Source organism: Ambystoma mexicanum, chromosome 5q, assembly GCF_040938575.1.
Source record: "Ambystoma mexicanum isolate Mex_15411 chromosome 5q, UKY_AmexF1_1, whole genome shotgun sequence".
Lineage (NCBI taxonomy): Eukaryota > Metazoa > Chordata > Amphibia > Caudata > Ambystomatidae > Ambystoma > Ambystoma mexicanum.
The window spans coordinates 1,318,885,458-1,318,908,032 of NC_090933.1; the positions used below are offsets into that span (position 1 = coordinate 1,318,885,458).

The following is a 22,575-nucleotide window of genomic DNA, read 5'->3' on the forward strand; positions in this document are numbered from 1 at the left end:
TGATGGATATCCACTTAGATGGATACACATTGTACTGTCATCGTGCAAAAAAAAAGGAGACATTGGACGCCCCTCAGGCTGTCTTGCTGTCCTAATTTCAAACTAATTGAGATTCACTTCAAAACTGAAACATTCATCCAATGAATTTATTATGGTGGAAGTGATTTACAAAGAAGCAAGCACCACTAAGTTTTCAATGGTATCCATTTATTGGAATCCTTATACGTCTCAGATTGAGACTGTGCTTCAGAATCTCAATCTAGCATTATGTGAAGCTGTTATGCTTGAACCCGCATATGAAATTATCATCGGTGGAGATTTTAATTCAGTTTTGAGGTATCAGATGGGTGGATCACCTGAAAAAAAAATTTGTGACCCCCACAGAGTATTGAGGGAAAGATGTCTCTTTTGGTCTCAATTATAAAATGATTGCGATATTTATATTATATCAAAGAAATTTGATGGAGCCCATCCAACCTGGTATAGAGGGATTTGTAGCTCCTGTATTGGTTATATAGCAACATCTCGAGAGTTGTCTGGGAGATGTGGCCCGACCATTTTGATTGACTCTAAACTAAGTGACCACATGATTCTGAGGTGTAATGTATCGATCGCGGTCAAACTCTATCAAGCCTGACGGGGCACCTGGGGGACCCTCACATGAGGAAACAAGGCACAATCACCACACAAAAACTGATACGCCGGACACAAGGTTGTATTCCCAAAATCTAGGGTTTATTGCAAAGCAAATAATCTCAGTTGGCCAACTGGGTTCCACGCCCCGCGACGTGTGTGTTACCAGACCTCGGGGGAAGCAAGGGAGAGAAAAACGTACATCAGTTACATATATATAAAACAAGCATATTGCAATCAGTAGTGTCACATCAAATACCCCCACTTGTACATTTCCTTTGAATTGAGCACGATGATTGACAATGGTGACGAGTATGACACCTTAAACATTTATTTAGCAACTGTTTGCAGTTTTGTGAGACTGCAGACATGAGTCTTTGTTGAAAAGACCAAAGAACATAATGCTTCTGTTCTCGCTAGCAAGCTGCGTGTGGGGGGGTGGGGGGAGAGCCACATTCCATGCCTTCCTATCTCCTAGTTTCTATTTGGATCCTGGGGGTCAACTCGCCCTCCAGGACTCTACAGGGCTCGGGAAAGGGGGGCCGCAAAGAAGAGCATAATTCAAGTCATTTAATGTTTGTTTCTAACATTTCTACTGTGTTTTCGAGACTTGCTGGCACCTGCGGGCTGATTAGGATGCCTCGCTGCTCTCTTTCAAGGATAGCGCACTGGAGGAGACCGGGCATTTCTATCTGGGTTGCTACGTTATGTTTCAACATATCTCCCTTGGCCTTGCATTGTGCACTAGTAAAGCAGAATATTATTTCAGCAAAGCATTTTAACAGAAAGCAAAAAGCAAACGTTAGAGAAAACAAAATGGCGATTTCAGTCGCTTTAAAATGGCTGCACCTTAGTCAAGTTTATGGCTATATATTTCTAATACTAAATGCATGAGACGGTTGGTCTTCGGCCAACATAATACATAGCTTTACGATTGAGGGGTGTCTATATTTCTGGCTCGACAAACCCTCCTTTTGGCCATATGCCAAACGTCTCATCCGTACATTGCATCCTCTTCTGACCAAGTATCTGATTCTGATTCTGAATCTTATTCCGAATCTTGTGCATTATTAATTTTCTCTTTATTGTCATCTATATTGATTGACATGAATTGCTTAACTGTTTTTGTTTCCTCATCACCATGGGTACTTGTTTTAATAGTGCTCTTTTTTTCTATCATCTGTACGCACCCTTCACTCATTTTGGTGCATATTACAGGTAGGCAATGTATGCAGCAACAGCATGTCATGAATATTCCTAGTACTGCTACTAAGACAGCAAATAGTTTCCATCCCCATGAATATAATAACTCCCAGAACCAGGAACTTATATCCCAACCCCCTTCTTGGGTATGGAGTTCAGAGCTCAAAACATGTAATTTTCTTATTGCTTCGAAAATCATAGGAGAGGAGTCGTTTACGAATACACAGCACGCTGATCCCACGATTTTGCAAACACTTCCACGATCAACCAGGATTACATCAAGAGCCATTCTGTTTTGAAGTGTCATTAATCTAATCCCTTTCTCCTCTAATGTCATGTTGTATAGTATATCTATTGTTCCATTTATTGTTTTTCTAAGATTCTGGATAGTCGTCGTATATTGTAGGAGTTTAATGCTTGGGCCAAAAATGGTATAAATGATTTCGCTACATCTACTGCCATTAATCCTCCTTCATTACTTCTTCGTGGCCTAGCTCAAGATAGTTTGGCTATGTCTGCTGTTTCTAAGAAAAACACTCCTGGAAACAGAAGTCCTAAATAGCATGTACCTCCCCAGTTTCTAGGTAACCAGGGATACGCTTTATCTCCACATATAAAGTACACAGGGTCACCTACATACACTGGTTCTACTTCCCTATTAAGAATCGCTGTATTCATGCATCTAGTGAATGTCCCTACTAAATAGGAGCCCTTCTTTTTTAAGCAAAAAGGAACATAACGTGGGCTGTAGTTTACTGTGTAAGAGGGAGGCACTGCATCTTTATTTCCTTCTGATCTCATGCGAAATACGATCACAGATTATTTTTTTGGCACGGACAATCTATCTTGTGGCATTGGTTTAGGCGTAGCTTTTAGTGTTATCATTCGTGCTTTATGAAATATAGAGCAACCTATGGGTCTCATGATCATTTCCTCAAATTCATTCATGTTTGTGCTATCTAACTGACCCGTTTCACTCTTATTCCATTTTCCATAATATAATGTACAGAGATGCACTGCATGCGGAACTTAATGTTAGTGGCTGCACGTACCAACCTATTCCTTTGCCACCATGCTGTGGCAAATGAGCACACACCCAACAGTTATTTTTTTTAAAAATGGAATGGGTCATATTCATTATTCTTCTCTATGGGCCTCATTACACGGACGGCGGTAAGGGTTAACGGTCACCGTTAATGGTAATGGTCACCGTTAACCCTTACTACCATACTACGAGGTCCCTTTGCGGGTTGGGGAATTTAACGCCTGCTTTTTGCAGGCGTTAAAACCCAACCCGCAAAGGGACTTTGGTGCTAATTACGGCAAATTTGCAGTACCGTAATTAGCACCTTCCCCATTCCCATTATGCCCTATGGGGCAAAAATGGGAATGGGGAAGGGCAATGGTGGAAGGGGGAATTACCGCCCCACCAACCTTGGAGTAGGGCGGTAATTCCCCTTTCCGCCAAGACGGTGCTGGTAATTTACCGGCATGGACCAAGGTGCTAATAGCACCTTGGTCCACCGCCTACCGTGTAATGAGGCCCTATGTCTTTCTGCCATTGGGGACAGAGTGTAAGTAATTACATGAACAGGGCTTTCAGTGATGTTTCTAACAGGCAAGAGAATTTCTAAGGAGTGCATTTCTTCCAGGTACCATAATATCAGTGCTGTCGTTACTGGAGCTATTATACTCATTACGCACATAATTATTGTTAAAATCAGCATACAATTTTTTCGATAACCCTTTTTGTGCAATTTTTCAGTTTCTCTGTTTAATTCATTATTAACATTATCAGCAGTGGTGCAGGAGGGGGCAAAAGCTGGTTCTGGCATCTTCTCCCACGAGTCTTCCTCTTCAGCGATGTTCGTAGTGAATATCTCTCCTTGTGGCACTCGTCCGAATGTCAATGAGTTCCATAAATGTCAACAGTCTATTCTGCCAGTTCTCAGCTGCCTAGATTGCTTATATGTTGGGCAAGATCTCTATGCATTTGCACATTGCTCAAAGAACTCCAGAGCAGTTATCAATTGCCTTTGTACCATGTGCGCCCGCTTGTTCACTCGGGTTCCGGACACATGGATTTTATGTTAGCACCGAGGAGTCTCGCTGTTGGGCTGTCCGATTTGCACAACCCTCACGCCGCTCTCCTCTAGGCCTCCAGTTCCTACTTCATCCGAGAATAGGAACCAGAGGCAAGAAAATATCAACAAAATGAAGATTTGATCACTCCTTCTTTCGATGTCGTAGATTGTACCGCCTTGCTCCTGGTACCGTGTGATCAATGAACAGTGCTGGTGCACTTCCAGACCCAAACTCGGAGTCAGCCTGTGACTCAGTGGCAGATGATGGTGGGTGCCACAGTGATGATGCAAATTTCGTTTCAGGCTGCGGCACAATGGCAGATGCTGGTGGGCGCCAAAGTGGTACACGTTTCATGTCAGCCAACAGTGATGCAGATTCTGCTGGATAACGTTGGGGCACTCTTTGCCCTTCCTCTTTTACAGCAATCTTTTCAGGCTTTCTTTCAGGATCAGGCAGATTGTGAGGCAAAGAACTGGCAACCGTGTCTTTTGCTTCTGGAACCGCTGTTTCTTTCTGGTCGCCTCGGTCAGGCAATTTTTCAGATGGTGACGGCACCTTCTTGGCATGGGTTGCGTGAATCCACGCTTTTTGTCCATCCACACGAATGGCCGTCTGCATTGTCAGGAGTATCAAATAGGGACCATGCCACCTGGTTGCTAACGATGTCTTTCACTCAAAGCTTTTAATTAGCACCAGTCTCCTGGTGTCATGCCTGCGCCACAGGCGCACTCATTTGCAACCATCATGGACTAATTGTTATTCATTCATCTTCATAATACTCTTTGAACAACCCCTATTCACACTTAAGTCCTTAATTCCCATTGGCGCAACATTGGTACTTTCCTATTTAATTCAACTAACTACATGTACCATAATGCACCTTGCTACAGCTATCAATTCCTGGCCATTCCCATTCATCAGTATTGGAACCACAATCCCCAGAAGCCCTAGCGATCAGTGCTGCTTCCACCATCTCCGGACCAGAGAGGGAGGAGGCAGATTATCTTCAGGAGTGCTGCTCCAGGTGCTGCCAATTAGCCTGCCTCAGTACAGGGCAGGGCTGTATTTAAGCAGCTGCCTGCAGGAGCTCAGTCTCTTACATCAAGAGTCTCCCAGGCCCTTTTTGCCACGATTTTGTATGCTGTCCCTGCTTTATCCTGCTTTTGATCCAGTGCCCTTTCCGGGCTCCCTGCCTTGCAGCCGACCACGCTCCGCTGCCTTCTACCTACAGCCCTTGTCCTCTGGGCTTCCTGCCTTGCAGCCTGCTTCCCTCCACTGCCTACAGCCCTTGTCCTCTGGGCTCCCTGCCTTGCAGCCTGCTTCCCTCCGCTGCCTACAGCCCTTGTCCTCTGGGCTCCCTGCCTTGCAGTCTGCTTCACTCCGCTGCCAACAGCCATTTTCCTCTGGGCTCCCTGCCTCGCAGCCCTGCTCCTCCGGGTTCGCTCCTTGCTGCCCTGCTCCTCTGGGCTCCCTGCCTTGCAGCCTGCTTCACTCCGCTACCTACAGCCCTTGTCCTCTGGGCCCCCTGCCTTGCAGCTTGCTACATTCCTCTGCCTTCAGCCCTTGTCCTCTGGGCTCCTTGCCTACAGCCCTTGTCCTCTGGGCTCCCTGCCTTGCAGCCCTGCTCCTTTGGGCTCGCTCCTTGCTGCCCTGCTCCTCTGGGCTCTCGCTCTGCCGTCTACTACAGCTCTCTGCCCTGCTCCTCTGGGCTCCCTGCCTTGCAGCCTACTACAGTCCTCTGCAGTCCACAACAGTTTATCTGCACCTTGTGCCATCCGTTACTGCAGCCCTGCTTCCCTGTTTGCAGCCCCTCTGTTTCCTGGCTACTGCTCCCTTGCTCTCTTCCTTGTTTGCAACCCCCTGTTCTTGATCCCTGTCCTCCTCTTCCTTGAGTCCTCTGTCCTTCCCTTTGGTTACCCATTTCAGTTATACTGCTTTTCCTTTATTTCCTTCTGCTAGAATGCTCATTGACTTCCTTTTCCCTGGATATTTCTGTTCTTGTCTTCTCTTGTATCGTATGTAGATCCCTTTGTACAGAGCTTGACTGTTGGTTTCTGGCAGGCAACCTCGGCCCCTTCCCTTGTCACGTTTCAGTGTTACAGAAACCCACTGCTGTTGTTCCCAGCCATGAGCATACAGCGTGGGCCCCTGTAATAGCAATCTGTGCAGAAGGCTGGATTTTCCTAAGGTCCGTGGAACACTCTTTTCCATTTCTACATATACCCCAAGAGGGAATCTAGTTTGTTTGTACCTCTGTATTTCCTGCTACAATTGCCTACTCTTCGTTCTTGTTGAGCTTCCTGCTGTGTGTGTGCTTATCTGTCACCTTACATCAGCACAGCCACCCAAACCTTACCTGGGTGCCCTGTGCCACTCTTGACAGAGTGCCATCCTTGACACCTGGCTCCAGTGCGTGCCCCGGGCCAGTGTATCTGACCAGTAATGCCTCCTGCTGATGAATCAAACACAATTTTTGAATCAGGAGATTATAATAAATGCTGAGCACAGGGTATTCGATTTCGCTCAGCTTTTTCAGCTGAGGTGTACACCAAACATTTGCCGGTCTCCCCATGACTATTTCATATGGGGAGAGCCCAGTTCTTGCCTGCACAGATGTTCGCATGCACAGTAGCACTATTGGTAATGCATCTACCCAGCTTAACTTGCTTCCTGCGCATATCTTGCTAATCTTAGATTTCAAGATATCATTGTGGCATCCAATAAGACCGGCCGACATCGGATGTCTCGAACAATGGAATTGCTTATCGATCTGGAGACCTGCGCAAATCTGTAATATTACTGCACCCACAAAATGCGGACTATTGTCCGACCATATGACACAGGGCAGGCCAAAACGGGAGAAATACTCCTTCAACATTACTTTTGCTGTGCTCATGGCAGTGCAGTCTTTTAATGGATATGCTTCCACCCATTTGCTAAATGCACATATGACCACTAGGACATACTTCATGTTTTGGCATCTCTCCTTCTCTATGAAATCAAAATGGATTACCTCAAAAGGCATTGAGGGAGGGCTGAAACTACCTGTAGGGGTCACTGTTCCCTTCCCAACATTGTGTTTTAGACACGTGATACAATTTTGGCCCAACCTCTCGGCATTTTTCTATATGTGTGCATTCTCCCATACTGTGGCTAGATGCTGAACTATCTTTCTGGCACAAATATGAGTAGGCCTGTGGGCCATCGTGACCATTGCAGTTACATAGGAATTGGGCAGCATCCAGTTTCTATTCTCCTTGTCCACTCAGCAACCCTCCAGATCTAATTCAGCAGAGCCCTCAGCCCACCCTTGTATTTCATCTGCAGTGTCTTCCGCCTGCATTTCTTTGACAGTGGCAATTCCATTCCCTATCATGCAGGGCAATTTCCTCTGACTGTACTGTTAACATTTTGACATTCAAGTCAGTGGCAGTTTGCTTCGCAATCCTGTCTGTAAATGCGTTTCCCTCTCCCACTTTGCATGTTACCTTTTTATGCGCCTTGCATTTCACTATTGCTAGGTGCTTTGGGAACGTAAGTGCAGACAGCAATCGTACAATCAAAGGGCCTTGTTGGATCCTGGCCCCATGTGATGTTAGGAAACCCCTCTCAGCCCAGAGTCGGCCAAAGTTATGAACCATGCCAAAGAGGTACTGACTGTCAGTATATATGTTTACACTCAGATTCTCAGAAGTCTCACAAGCTCTGGTTAATGCTATTATCTCTGCTGCTTGTGCAGAGTTGTAAGAAGGGATTCTTTTACTCTCCACAATACTTTTTAATGTGGTAATGGCATAGGCAGCAGTTGATGTGCCATCGGGCAGTTTAAAACAGGAGCCGTCACAAAATAACTCTCCATCTGGCTCTTTTTGTGGGGTATCTGTTAATTCAATTCTTCCCTTCGTCTCTTCCTCATTAACCATTAAACAATCATGGGGAGGTGATTCGTTGTCAACAAGTTCTTCCGTGGGTAGTGGGATTAATTCTGCAGGATTCAAAGCGCTACACCTCATAATTTGGATGTGTGGCGCGAACAGGACAATTTCGTATCTAGTTAATCTAGCAGATGTGAGGTGTTGCGTCTGTGTTCTATTAAATAAAACGTCTATGGCATGTGGCACCATCAAAATTAAGGTGTGCCCCAATACCATCCCTTCCGTTAGTGTTTCACTGATGCAGCAGCCGCTGCAACAGCTCGCAAACATTGTGGTAATGCGCACGCTACAGAGTCCAGCACAGAAGAAAAATAGCTGCACGGCCTATTTCTTCCAGCTGGCTCCTGTGTTAAAACTGCCAACGCGCAGCCGTCATTCTCATGCACAAACAATCTGAAAATGTTTTCATAATTTGGTGTCCCCAAAACTGGAGCAGAACACAATGCAGTTTTGAGCAAGTCAAATGCTTTCTGACATTCTTCATTCCACTGCAAAGGCATCACAACATCCTTCTTTGTCAACTCCACCATTGGCTTCACAATTAGGGAAAAATTCACACTCCATTGCCGACAATAAGAAGCCATGCCTATTATGGCTCTGACTCCCTTTTGTGTTTTTGGAATAGGCATACCAGAAATGCTTTCTATTCTTTCTGGCGTTAGTCTTCTCCCTTCTTTCGAAAGTAAGTAACCCAAATAAGCCACTTCCTTTCGGCAATACTGTAACTTCTTTAAACTGGCTTTGAGGCCATGTGCTGCTAAGTGTGTTATTAGTAAAATGGTACTCTCTTTACAAGTCTCCTCTGTATCTGCAGCAATCAACAAATCATCTATATATTGTAACAATACACAACCTGTTGGTAACTCTAGCATATCTAGTTGTTCTTTCAATGCTCTGCTGTAGATGTTGGACTTTCTGTGTAGCATTGAGGAATGCGTGTGAAGGTGAACGATCGCCCTCCTAATGTGAAGGCAAACAGATATCTACTTTCCTGGTGTACTGGAATACTGAAGAAAGCATTCTTCAAATCAATAACACTAAAGTATTCTGCCGAAGCTGGAATCATTGTCAAAAATGTGGTAACATCTGGGACCAGTGGAAATTGAGGATCTACTACCTTGTTTAGTGCACGCAGATCAATTATGAAACGATATGGTACCTCATTACATCCTTTCTTATACACCAGAAGAATGGGACTGTTACACATGCTGCCTGTAATCTCTTCAATCACCCCCAATTTTACCAAATCAGGCACAATACTTTTCAATCCTTTTTCTCCTTCTGCTGAGATTTTGTACTGTGGAATACGGGGCAATGTTACTCCCTCTTTTAGTGTCATTTTCACTGGCTCTGTTTTCAAGCATCCCACATCATTATTATTTACTGCCCATATACAAGTTGGTACTTCACTTAATTCCCCTGGCAAAGGTTTGGACAAAAACTCAGACACTGGTACATTCTGTGGTGAAATAGTCAAAAATGCTCCATCTGGTGTACAGTGAATAACTGCACTCATTTTTTACAACAGGTTTAAACCTAACAAATTTTCCCTGCAGTTTTCTGTTAAGAGAAATGGACAGTACTCAGTGAATGGTACTGGTTGGGACACTGAATCTATTACTGGGGTACCTGCGAACCGTACTGAAATATTTATTATGCCCTGACAGTGGTATTTCTGGAACCAAGTGATGGTCTATTGAACACTTCTGTGCCCCTGTATCCACAAGGAAGCTGTGCTCACTATTCCCGACTTTCATTTCTACGTAGGGTCCTTTCGGATTCACAGGAATAGACACTGGTTCCAACCCTGTCTTGGGCTGTCCTATTGGGTAAACATCATCCGATGTATAGTCGCTGCTGTTATTATAATACGCATTCGAATGAGTATCAAAAATGTTGCCGCTCCTTCCTCTATTCCCATTTTGCATGTTCTGCTGGCTCTGATTCTGAGTAGTGGTATGATTCTGGACTTGGTTCTGATTTTGGGCATCATTCCCTTGACTATTTTGGTGCTGCTGCATATTATTTCTATTATGCCCATTCGCTCCTGGATGCCCCCTATGATGTCTTCTCTGGCCATTCCCATTTCTATTTTGTAAGTGCGGACATTGCGCTCGCCAGTGACCTTCCTCTCTGCAATACGCACATTGATTTATTCCCAGAGGCCCTCCATGCATATTCGAATGACCTCTGCCTTGTGCATTCCCTCTCCCTCTATTGTGTCCCGCTACTTGCTGGAGTAGCACCCTTGTTTTCAAATCCGCCCTATCGTTCACGTCTTTCTCTTTCTCCGTATTTACTCTATTCTCATAATATTGGGCCATATGTAATACTTCGCCCAACGTTTTTGCTTGCCATGCGCTTTCTGATGTCATTATTAAATTTTGAATTGGAAGTATTAACCCTTTCACATACTTGTCAAAAAATAATCTTTTCCCTGCTTCCGTGCTTACATCCTGTCCACTAAAGTCTGTAAATACTTCCTCAAATGTATTAAAATAATCTGTAGCTAACTCGTCCTTGCCCTGCACACATTAATAAAGTGTGCCATTTTAGAGAACAAGTCTACAACTACTAAGATGGTGTTGAATCCTTGACTTGGCGGTAGATCTGTAATGAAATCAAGGGACAGTGTGTGCCATGGTGCGGGACTGAATTCCCAATGGTTAGAGAAGACCAGCTGGTTTCTGCTTTTGGGACTTGTTTTGTGCACACACACCGCAAGATTGGATAAATTGTATGATGTCTTTACGCCATGTGGGCCACCAATAGTTTAGTTTGACTTTAGCTAGAGTTTTGGCAATTCCAGGATGTCCTTCAATCAATGAGTTGTGATAACCCGAAATAACCTGCTATTGTAAATCATTACTTGGCAAGTATAGACGGTTTCTAAAATATGGTAACTGGTCTTTAATGGTGTAATGTTTTCCTTGAGTATACCACTCTTGTGAGAAAGTGGGATCCATTAAGAGTGGATCTTGTTTTGGAGTTCACCCTGTGTCAATGTTGTCGTAAGACCCAGGAGTTTGTCTTCTGGAATGATGGCTACTGGATCTGGAGTTATGTATACCTTCTCATCAACACCCATACGGGACAAGGCATCAGCCTTTCTGTTTTGGACTCCTGGCTGGTAGGTGATCACATAGTCATATTCAGCAAAGAAAAGACCCCACCGCAGTTGACGGGATGATGGAGCCTTTGATGTTTTTAGTTATTGCAGGTTTCAATGATCAGTTATGACCGTGACAGTATGTCTAGCATCAAGGAGATAGTGTTGCCATGCCTTGAAAGCTGATTTTATAGCCAAGAGTTCTTTGTCTGTGATAGCATAGTTGAGTACGGGAGGTGAGAATTTTCATGACCAGAAGGCCACAGGGTGTAACTGGCCAGTTCCTGGGTCCCTTTGTGAGAGAACAGCTCCCATAGCCATGCTAGAGGCATCTGTTCCAACTATTTAAGGGAGGTCTGGGCGAGGTTGCCATAGAATTGGAGCAGAAGTGAATTTTTTCTTAAGTTCTTGAAAGGGCTTCTCTGCTTCTTCAGTCCAATGGAACTGTTTATTGTTTTTTCTCAATCGTGATGTAATTGGATGCACTATTTGGGAAAAATCTGGGATGAATCGGCGGTAAAAGTTTGCAAAGCCCAATATACTCTGGATTCCTTTAGTTGGTGACGGCCAGTTAAGAATGGTATCTACCTTGTACCTATCCATTCTGATACCTTTTGTTGTGAGGATAAAACCGAGGAACTCCACTTCGGTGACATGAAAAGAGCATTTTTCAAGTTTAGCATACAGTTTATGTTGGCGGAGTTTAGTAAGGACGGAGCGGACATGCCTCACATGGTCTTCTTTTGTAGCAAAATACAATAAGATGTCATCAATGTAAACCAGGGCGCAAACGTCGATTAACTCACGCAAAACATAATTCATTAAGTACTGGAATGCAGCAGGAGCGTTGCAAAGTCCAAAAGGCATTACCTGGTATTCATACAAGCCGTATTTGTTACGAAAGGCGGTTTTCCATTTGTCTCCTTTCGTCACTCAAACAAGATGGTACGCCCCCCTAAGGTCCAGTTTGGTATAGATTTGGGTGTCTTTGACTTGATCCAATAATTCAGGAATAAGGGGCAGTGGATAATGTTTTTTTTACTGTGATCTGGTTTAATGCGCGATAGTCGATGCAAGTCCTCAAATCTCCTTCCTTCTTTGGTACGAAGAATAAGGGACTGGCTGCCGGTGATATAGATGGGCGGATAAATCAATTTGCCAGGTACTGATCAAGATAAGATTTCAAATGGAGATTTTCTGGTTCCGTAAGTGCATAGATTCGACCACAATGAATTTGCGCACCAGGTATGAGGTCGATCTGACAATCGTAGGGCCTGTGCGGTGGTAGAGTATTGGCTTGTTCTTTCTGGAACACGTCTTGAAAATCTTGGTATTCATTTGGTAGAGTACTAGTCACACCTAGTACAATCGCCACCGTACTGGGAGTAGCAGATGTATGTAAGTCTGTTTTCCCCTTTTGTTGGTAATAACAGGTGCGAGCACAATCATCGGAAAAGGCCAACCTCTTGGCAAGCCAATCTATTAGAGGGTTGTGAGCTACCAACCATGGCATCCCTACGAATAGTCGAAACTGAGGAGCTTTGATGAGTTTGAATGCAATAGATTCTCGGTGTCCATCCTGGCATAGTAGAGTTAGTGCTGCTGTGCATTGGGTTACTGGTCCCAAAGTTATTTCTGTCCCATCAACTGTAGTAACTTTTTCAGTAGTTGATTTAGAGCATAATTGTAGCCCCATCTCTGCTGCCAGATCTTGGTCTACATAATTCCCAACTGCTCCACTGTCTATGTATGCTTCGACAGCATGCATTTGAGACGGTTGTTGGTGATTGATCAAAATTACTGGTAATGCAAAGTGTGAGGTCTGTGGCTCATCCTTCTCGCTCGACAAGCGGACCTCTATGCTTGCCGGGCTTGGTAGTTTTCCGACTCCTTGTTATTATCTTCCTTCTCTGTGGCTCCAATAGTTCTCCTTGGTGGTTGTTAGGGAGAATTCTCTGTTTAGGCTGAATTTCCTAACCTAGTGAGTCCTCCAGCAGCTTTGCTGGATTTTTGGGGTTTGTTTTTTTCTCCTGCCAAGAGTGAGACTCTTTTACCCTCACTCTTGGACATGATTTGAGTGTATTCCTTTGACTCTAGATGTGTTTAATGGGCTATGGGGTCTTTTACTCCATAGGGCTTCATGTGTTTTTGTGATGTGTATTACACAGCACCCTCAGTTCAGTAACACAGGGGTGTCATAGTGACCCCCCAGTATAGACTCCATACCCTGGGACTGACTACTGTCTCCCAGGGCATGTAAAGTCACCATTGACTTTACTAGTCTTGAATTCTGAACAGAACCAGTACAAACCATCATATTGTGGACGTACTGGCCGGGGCAATTCGATTGCCACTGGGTCTGTTAGTCGAGGGGGCACGTCTCCGTCCCCCCTGATCGAGTTTTGGCTGGTGGCAGTGGATGCTACTTTTATATTCAACCACAAATATTTCTCTATGGGATTTTCCCATTGTTCGAGGCTACTATCTTTATTTATTTAATTACGATAGCCTCGAACATACCGCCGGTTTATTTAATTATTATTAATTCTCCGGTTGGTATTTTTTGCCAAAACGCAGTTCTAAAATGGCGTTTGTGTTCTCTTCTGTGACTCCATCCCAAGTCGAGCCCTTTGTTCCACTTTTTTGGCGGGCTTCTCCACAGAAGCCCTCCAAAGTGGTGCCCCTCTGTCTGGGGTACTTAGGAGAGGTGGAGGGGGATTTAGGCACCCTGGACTGAGTTGCCTAGGCAACTCAAGTCACACTCCGTCCTGATTGGCCCAAGTGGTGAGCCGGCTGGCTCACCACTTAGCATGTTTGAGTGACAGCTAGGCTGAGTGAATGGGGGTTTTCTGCATAAAAGCAGGGGTTTGGGGACTGGAACTTCAGAAGTCGCCACAGGACCTAAGAATCCGACGAGGGAGAAGCTGAGCCAACCTGCTATGACGACACCACCGGTGGAGCCCTGCTGAACCGTTTCACCACTTTTCCCAACGACAGAGGAGATCTCCCGCCGGAGAGTCTTCTTCCTTTGACTGGTGGGGATAACCAGTTTCACCGTCTTTTCGCTTTCCCGATGCATCTCGTGGACGCCTTGCCTGTGCCAAGCACCCTGGCAACCGGAATACCATGTTTTACCACGACCGCAAAATAAAGGGCAATACCTTTAACCGGAAAACTCTGCGGCTGGTTTCTTCCCTGGCAGTGCAACGACCTTCATCTTTCCTCTAAGTCGAGATCTTCTCTTCCTCTGGACGACACCGAGACTTGCACCCGCTGCCAGGAACAACTGCCACAGCTGGAGGATCCTTCCCACTTAAGGTACCGTGTTCCGCCTGGCTTCCCTTGCCACTGACTGTACGGGGTAGATTTAGCCCCCGGCTTTCGAACCTGGGTTAGCCTGGGACACCCTGGCTAAACTTTTCTGAGCCTCTCTAAACTCTTTTCGAACTCTCTGCAAGACTTTCAAAGCCTAGTGTAACTGTGTGATCTTGGGCGCATTTGTGCTCTGCTCTCTCTAAGAGTGGGCCCAGCCTATGGACTTTGGCTCACTAGTGACTTTTGCTCTTCTGCCTTGCTAAAAAGTGTTCCTAAATCTTAGAGTGGTGTATCTTCACATATTCTGTCTTTTTCCCTCCCTTTTTCATGAACTTATTGGAGTTAAGCGCTCACCTCTGTCTGGAAATAAGTGGTGTTAACTAAGACTTGTCTGATAAGGAATAAGGGTTGTATATATCATAATAGTAACTGTGCTTAGAGTGTGTTACAATAAGAGTGCTGGAGTGTTTCAAACAGTGTGTTTTTAAATAAATAATGATATACTTTGATACCAAAGCTCTGGTCAGTGTTTGCTTGTGCTATTGTGTCTGAGTGCCTATTGTTTATATTTTGCATACTTAATTTAACTTAATAATTTATTGTGACTTAGTTTACAATGAAACTTTACACATAAAATATATCTTAAGTAAGAACAAAATTATAGTAAGAAAATTATCAATAATTAACAACACATTGCATAAAAGATACCAAGAAAGGCAATACATTATATTCTCTGAATATACATTTCCTAAAACCATATAAAACAACTTCAATTTTAAATTCGCATTTACATTTACAATAGTTCTGGAGCCATGGCTTACCACATACTGCCCTATAATCTCCACTGAGAGTTTTCAAATGGAGTATCAGTCTAAATACCGTAATGTTACGGATCCTATACAAATAAATGCCAATGTTGGCCGGCAGTCCTTCGTGGTTTTCATCTTTGGCTATACATCAGCTCTTCCTTATGTCCACCTATATGGTTATCTTAAGTCTTATTTCCGCAATCAGCCAAATACTGTACAATGCCATCAAGAGCCTTATACTGTTTGAATTAATGCAGTGGTGCCAGAATAGTTCCTCATAGATATAACCTTTGTTATGCACAAACGGCCCCAAACCAAGGTTTATGGTATGTGACATTTTGCAACACTCGGTCAGTACATGTCTGGCCGTTTCTAGCCGATTCACTCCTTTACATAACCGGCAGAGCCGTAATTCTAGGGGGATCATATCTCTTCTACCTGTTATCATTAAGGTAGGCAGTTGTTCTAGCCTTAGGAGTAATATAAAACGTCTAAGTCTCCTATCTGGGCATAAATTGAGATATCTCTGCAGATTTTTGTAGTTATACAGTCTATACTGGACAAACTGATAGCTTTTTAGCTTCTGGAGATGAGCGTAGTTCTCCAGCCAGTCCCATAGCTCTATGCGTTTAACCAGGGCCCTTTGCATTTCTGTAGTAACACTGCCTTCCCTAATTTGCCACCCAATGGTCTTCAGAAATTTAGACATTTGCTCCTTCAAGGGGCACGCTGGTTTGTCTTTCGAGATCTCTAAGTAGACCGCCTTAGGTAGCCCATTCTTAGTCTCCTCCCTCATTCTCAGATATAGTAGGGCACGCTTTTTCAATACGATTGCTTTCAATGAGGTCAGCCCCAATTCTAGTCTTAGTATTGCCATTGGGATTCCCGGTGGGAGGCCCAGGATAGAGCGCCAAAATTTCCCCTCAATCACCTGCAGCCATTTCAGGTCAGAGTTGAGGAGGGCTTCTAGGCGATAGGTGATCATAGGTGATAATACCTGCACGCACAGTTGTCTCGTTCCCCAGATAGTAAATCCCCCCTGCTTCACTGTGAATCTATGGAACAGTGCAGTCAGTTGTGTTGCCTTTACATTACGTGACTGCTTGCAGAGTCCATAGTCGCCGATACTCTCAAATTCTATCCCCAGATAGCGATAATGAGGAGAATAGGCAATGGTATCTATACCAACCCTAAGCTGTACGCGAGTGGTGTTCTTGATGGTAAATCTCATTGCCTTAGTTTTATCTAGATTAATTTTGAGGCCGTTTATCTCGGCGTATTCCCATAAGGCAATGGCCGACCTTCGAAGCCCCCCAATTGTGTGGTCCAAAATAACCAGGTCGTCCGCATAGGCCAGGACAGGGCAGATGGAATCTCCTATTTTCGGAGGGCAATTTGTCGCTGCCCTAATGGCCTCCGGGATGTCATGTACATACATATTATAGATCAGCGGGCCGTGACACATCCTTGTTTAACCCCCCTATTTTGGAGCACACTTCTAGTGGTGTGTCCTTCCTGATCTAACTTTACTTTAGCAGATGTGTTCTGATGGAGTAATCTAAGATAATAGGTCAGGCCATCCGGGCAACCCATTGCTTTTAACTTCCTCCAAAGGGCCTCTCTTGGGATAGAGTCAAATGCCGCCGAGAAGTCTATATATAGGGCATATAGTGGTGGTTGCCCTCCTGATCTGGCACGTGTTCTCAGAAGATCCAGCACCATGATGTTGTGTGCTGTAGAATATCCTTGCCTAAAGCCGCTCTGAAATTTGCAGAGTATGTCTGATTGCTCTACCCAGAGCTGCAGCTCCTTTAGAAGGAGAGAGGCAAATATTTTGCCCGTGACATCCAGCATTGAGAGTAACCTATAGTTGCTAGGATCAGCTCGATTCCCCTTCTTAAAGACTGGTATGAGCACCGCTGTTTGCCAGGATCGGGGAATTCTCCCCTCTTTTAAGATCTTTTTAAACATTATAGCTAACAGGGATGCCCAGAATTCAGGATGCGCCTTCATCACAATGTTAGCTAGACCATTCGGACCCGGGGCACGAGAAGATTTTAGTTCAGAGATTGTATTCAGCACCATTTGATATGTCACATTAAATGGGGGGATAGATGGCCTATGAATCAATGTATGAGGTTCCTCTGAGTCTGCTTTGGAATTCCTATTTTCGAGGAAGGCTATCCATGTTTCAGCATTAATAGGGTTAGCTATTGTGCCTTGTGTAGTGCCTCGCGCATCACCCAGCAGAGCCCAGATGTTCCGCGTTTTGCCTGTACAGATCGTGTTAACTAGTCTTTGCCAGGTCTTGATTTTATCTAGTTTCCGTTTGGCCTTGATCATAGCTCTGTATTTGTTTTTAATGCTCCTAACCATCAGAAAATAGACGTCTGGAGAGTGAGCTTGTCTCTTGGCCAACCGGAGTTCCGCTCTACGCTCTCTTTTCAAGTTTCTCATAGCTATATCAAAGGGTGGCATTTCCCTACCGCAGCTAATCATGGGCCCCATTCGACAGACTGCATGTTTCTTAGCAAAGTTGCAGATCCAGTATTCAATGGCGTCACTCGACATCTCCTGGAAGTCCGGTAGTGAATTTGGATCAATGTTAGCCAAAGCTGCCACGGCAAGAGCAACGTTTTTGTCTGACCAGCTGATCCTAGTGCCGGTTTTATTTGGTACAATATTACCCATGTTGATACTAATAGGGGCTTTTGTCCCGATATTCAGTTTACAAATGAGTGTGGCATGATCACTCCACTCATTAGGGGTTATTTGCATGTCCTCCACTATCTCGTAGAGGCTAGGGGAGACAAACATGTAGTCTATGGTACTTCTCGAAATGCCATTGGACCAGGTATAATTACCTGGCGAGTCGCTCACTGTTTTACCATTAAGCATTTCAATGTCCCATAGATCAAACAAATGTTTCCATCCTTGGCCCTCAGGATCATTTTTTTTAGAGTGTAGCATATAATTTTTAGTTTTTAAATTAGGGTTGTAGGACTTCTCTATGTTACCGCTCATGTGGCAGTTGAAGTCTCCCGCCACTATTATCCCAGTATTCCCAGATTTTAGTAACCATGTAGCCAATAGATTATGTAAGGCCTCCTGGAGTTGTTCTCTTATTAGTGCACCCGGGGGGTTATAGAGACTAACTAATAGTAGGTCCTCCATTCCTAACTGGTTGTTATAGTCGATCTCAACTGCCATCAAGTTGCTGGAACAATCAGTTTTCACTAACTTAGAGCCAAACATGTTAGCCACCCCTATAATAAGTCCGCCGTAGGGTCTTCCCTTTGTACCTTTATTAGCTACCATTTGATAAATAACAAAACCATCCAGGATCAATGGCTCCATTGCCCAGGTTTCTTGCAGGCAAAAACAACTGTGTTTATCTAAGATCTTAATGGAGCCATCGGTTGACAACAAATGAGCAAAACCCCTACAGTTCCAGGAGAGAATAGACATATCTCATTGCTTTAGCAGTACTTCAGGTAGCGAGTCCGCGAGCCATTTTAATGCTTGTTGTATGTCTGATATGCCCACATTTTTTCCTTCCGGGAAATTGGGGCGAAGGTTAGTTTCAGCTATCAGGTCTACCTTAGTGGGCGGTTGGCGTAAGTCTGGTTCATTGAGATCGACATCAACCTCCACGTCAACTGCTTTCAGTTCGGTCTTATAGTTCCTTAGCAATGTCGCTGTGGATAGAAACTTACAATGCAGTGCTGAAACCTGCGGATTAGGGCCTTTTAGTGGTTCCATAAATTGGAAATCGTCTGACTTGAGTACCCTCAGTTGTGGTACATAGCTCAGTCTAAGTAGTAATTCTGAGCGAGAGAGCCATTTTGTGTTTTCACTTAGATACAGATTCTTTATAAGACATATACGATTTCCTTCCATGGTAGATGTAGATTCGGTGGGCCGAGTTATATTAGATGTTGCTGATAACTCTAATGGACTCCCGGAGTTGTCTTTGTCCACAGTCTCTGGTACTTCACTCGGGTTTTCCTCCTCACATAAATCCTCCACCTCCTCAGGCTCAATCATTTTTTCTCTGTCGGCTATTAGCCAGCTAGTCAGGCATCCCTCACCACTGTTCTTCCTTTTCTTTGCTCTGGCTGCCCGTTTTTTGGCTTTCTTTGAGGGGTGCCCTGCGGATTCATTGACCGACTTGAGGATGGCCATTTCTTTAGCTCTTTTGATCCTTGCTGCCCTCCTGGCCAATCTGCGTTGCTTACGCGAGAAGAATGGTTCTTCGTTTTCTTTATCTGTCGCCCGCCCCGGACTGTGGAGCTCGTCAGAATGGTGTTCTTCACTTGCGTCCGCCAGTTTTATGGCTTCCGAGAGGTTGGCCTCTGCTGATTGATCAACTTCAGCAGTATTCTCTTCTTTCTCTCTCTCGGCCATCTCTAAGGTTAGGGCGTTTGAGTTGTCCAGGATTTTTCCTGTCATTTTCAGTAAGACCTTAAGGGCAAATTGCAACGATGCAACTGAGGACTGGATCTCCGCAATCTCTGTAGCTCCTGGATAAGTATCAGCCAGGCATACACTTTCAGCTGTGGGACTGTCTTCCATAGAGGCCATCACCAGATTTGGTGATGCTGATAGTCTGCCCATGGCTTCAACTGAGGTCGAGGATGCAAATGGAGTATTTCTCTGCTTGTTTGGATTAGCACAGTCCACGCTAATAGGTAGCGAGCATGGGGCAGGAGTCATTTTCCTCTGAATATTAAGACATAGTTCCAATAATGAATTATTGTCAATGTCGTCGTAAGTAGAGGCACATATAGATCCTACATTGGACGGCACAGGAACCAGTTCTTCCTCAATTGTGGTCGAATTAGTTTCAGGAAGTGGGTTTTGCGGAAAAAACTCAGTGATCATTCCCTGATCCGCAGGTATGTCGTTCTTAACTTTCTTTTTGGGTTTTGCCCGCCCAGTAGTGTTGTTTGAGGGATTCTTAGTTGTCTCCATTCCCTTGGTTCCTCTAAGGTTGTACTTTGACTGTATGGATCTCTTCTTTGGAGGCATACGGGTTTTCACAATTTAGCGCCCTCCGGGCTTTGTAACGTCCAGGATCAAAGGCCTAAGCCTGCAGTCTCCTGTGCGTATGACCTTAAGGCCCGCTTTCGTAAGTTGGGTAGTACTGGCCCCACTACTCACTTCTAAGAGAAGTTAGGCACAAGGTAGAAGTGCTGGATCCACCAATGCTCCTGTAAAAGTCCCCTCTGATCAGGGTGGGTAGAGGGTATGCGCTCCACTGGAGGTTATTATGGCACAAAAGCTCTCCGCCCGGTAGTATTCCTATCCCAGCTGGCCCTCTGGTTTTATTGTACTGCCAGCATCCAATTCACATAAGTCAACCAATGGGCCTCAATACTGGATCTGTACAATGATCCAATGATCCAGTATCCAATGCGGAGAGCGTAAGGTGAAGCCCCAGGGATATACTACATAACTCCCCACTCACCTCTGATATTGCAAAGAACTCTCGTTTTGTGTGGGAGCCGGCGGGAGGAAGCACGGAGTCCTCCTTCTTCCGCTCTGTGGCTCCTCAACAGGACACGAAGCTCCCCGTCCTTTCACTGCTCCGGCTCTCCTTCTGTGCAGCAGCTCCCGTGGGCGTCGGGGGACCGGGGGACCAGGGGACCGAGGGCCACGTAGTGGATCGTCGGCATCCGTATCGGGCCGGTCTCTCCTCTGCCGCTCAGCACCGCGCTTCGTGAGAGGAAAGGACCCTGCGGCGTGGTACGAACGCGTGTACGCGTACGCGAGCCGGGAAGCCAGGAAGTGTCAAGCCGCACCTCGAATCAAACACAGCGTACGCAGGACCGTACTGCTAGAGCATACTGCCTAACTCTTCTTGAGGGAAGTCTGACTGCTCAGCCACAGCTACCAGGTCAATCTGGGTGGTACAGACTGCTACCAAGTGGGTTTACTGCTAACACCTGTAGTCCTAAATATTTTGCAGTGTTCCCAAAAGGGAACTGCACAGGTTTCTGCCTAACAGTGGTTTCACTGGACATTATTTGAGGAAGTCGCCTGATGTTCTGCAATATAAGCATAATTGGTGTTGCCTTCTCTTGTCTCTTTCAGTTTTAGTTAAAGGGGGTCATACACCTCCGATTTGGATGGGTTCTACCGTGTTTTCCAATGTACGTGGAACATTATCCTTTGACCAGACATACACAGCTCGAGTGTCTACCCTTATCCGTTCCGCTTTTTGGTCTTGTAATCTGTGATCTAATTGCACTACAAGGTTGATGAATTCTCCACAGTCTTTAGGTGGTTTAACCACTTGAGCAAGTACATCCTTTAGTTCCCCTCGTAGACCCCGAGGAAATAGTTTGGTCCTTTTTTCCTCAGGCCACCCAGCTTCAACGACTAGTCTGTTAAATTTTGCTATATATGTAAGCAAGTCTTGACTTCCTTGACGGAGTGACAAAAGTTTGTTGTCTAATGCTTGGCCTTGGGTATGACGAGCAAAGAGTTTTTCCATTTCCATCTGGAAACCCCCAAAGTCATGTAACAACAGGTTATCCTGACTTACCAATGGAACCGACCAATCCGCAGCACTGTCACTCAGATATGACAAGACAAAAGCAACCTGCGCTTGGTCGTTAGGAAAAGCCCCAGGTCTGCAAAGGAAATGAAGACGACACTGGTTCATGAAGGTTGCGTACTTCTTGGGGTCTCCTGTAAATCGTTCAGGTGGAGCTAGAGGAATTGTCCCAGGAAGGGTTATTTGTACTGGATTGGTGGAAGAAGTTGGTACAGGTGCTGGCTGAATGTTACCAGGCAATGGGGTCTGTCCTGCCTGTGATTGGAGCAATTGTCTACTTATTTCATTGGTACGATCCTTAGTAACAATCAAATCCCTCCTGAGAGCGTTGGTTTCTTGCCTGGCTGAATGCACTTCAGCGCGTAATTGTCCCAACAACTGAACTAACTGGTCAGTCTCTGAAGTCTCCATGAAGCCCAGGTGGATAATATTATTGAGGCTTTGCGTTCTGTTACACTCACCTGGTATCCACGGGGACGCCACCCAGCCCTGGTTGGATGATGTGCACTCTCGAACCCTCTCCCGGTCCCTTGGTAAGTCCTCTGGTTAAAGATGGGTCTGCAATATAGGAGAGCTGGATTCAATACCAGATTGTCTTTATGTTTTCCCACCACCCTTGGCCTCTACTCCTTCCTCCCTCTTCGGCCCTCTCCTAACCTTAATATTGTAAAAGGTGGATTCTCCATCCTGCGCCTTGTGGCAGGGGCATGTATATGTGGGGGCGAGCAGCGACCAAGTTACTTCACTGGTGCTAGCCATCCTGTGGGAATACAGGCCTGCGGCGACTCCGTAGATTTTCTTCTTTACAGTCTTTATATGCAGTTCTTATGTTCCTTTTAGTTCGAATAATAATGTCTTGTTCTTTCCTTTTAGGTATGGAAAGGTATTTTGGTTTTGTCATGCAGTTTGAAGATGAGCATTGGC

The 22,575-nt window shown here is 45.0% G+C and overlaps 1 protein-coding gene and 1 pseudogene across 2 annotated transcripts in view; one reads left to right on the forward strand and one right to left on the reverse strand.

The window, feature by feature from the left end:
• The window catches only part of LOC138498498 (zinc finger protein 850-like), a 661,846-nt pseudogene that overhangs the window by 192,972 nt on the left and 446,299 nt on the right, over nt 1–22,575 (forward strand).
• The window catches only part of LOC138498478 (zinc finger protein 268-like), a 286,623-nt gene that overhangs the window by 54,917 nt on the left and 209,131 nt on the right, over nt 1–22,575 (reverse strand). The gene's annotated exons all lie outside the window — the stretch shown is intronic.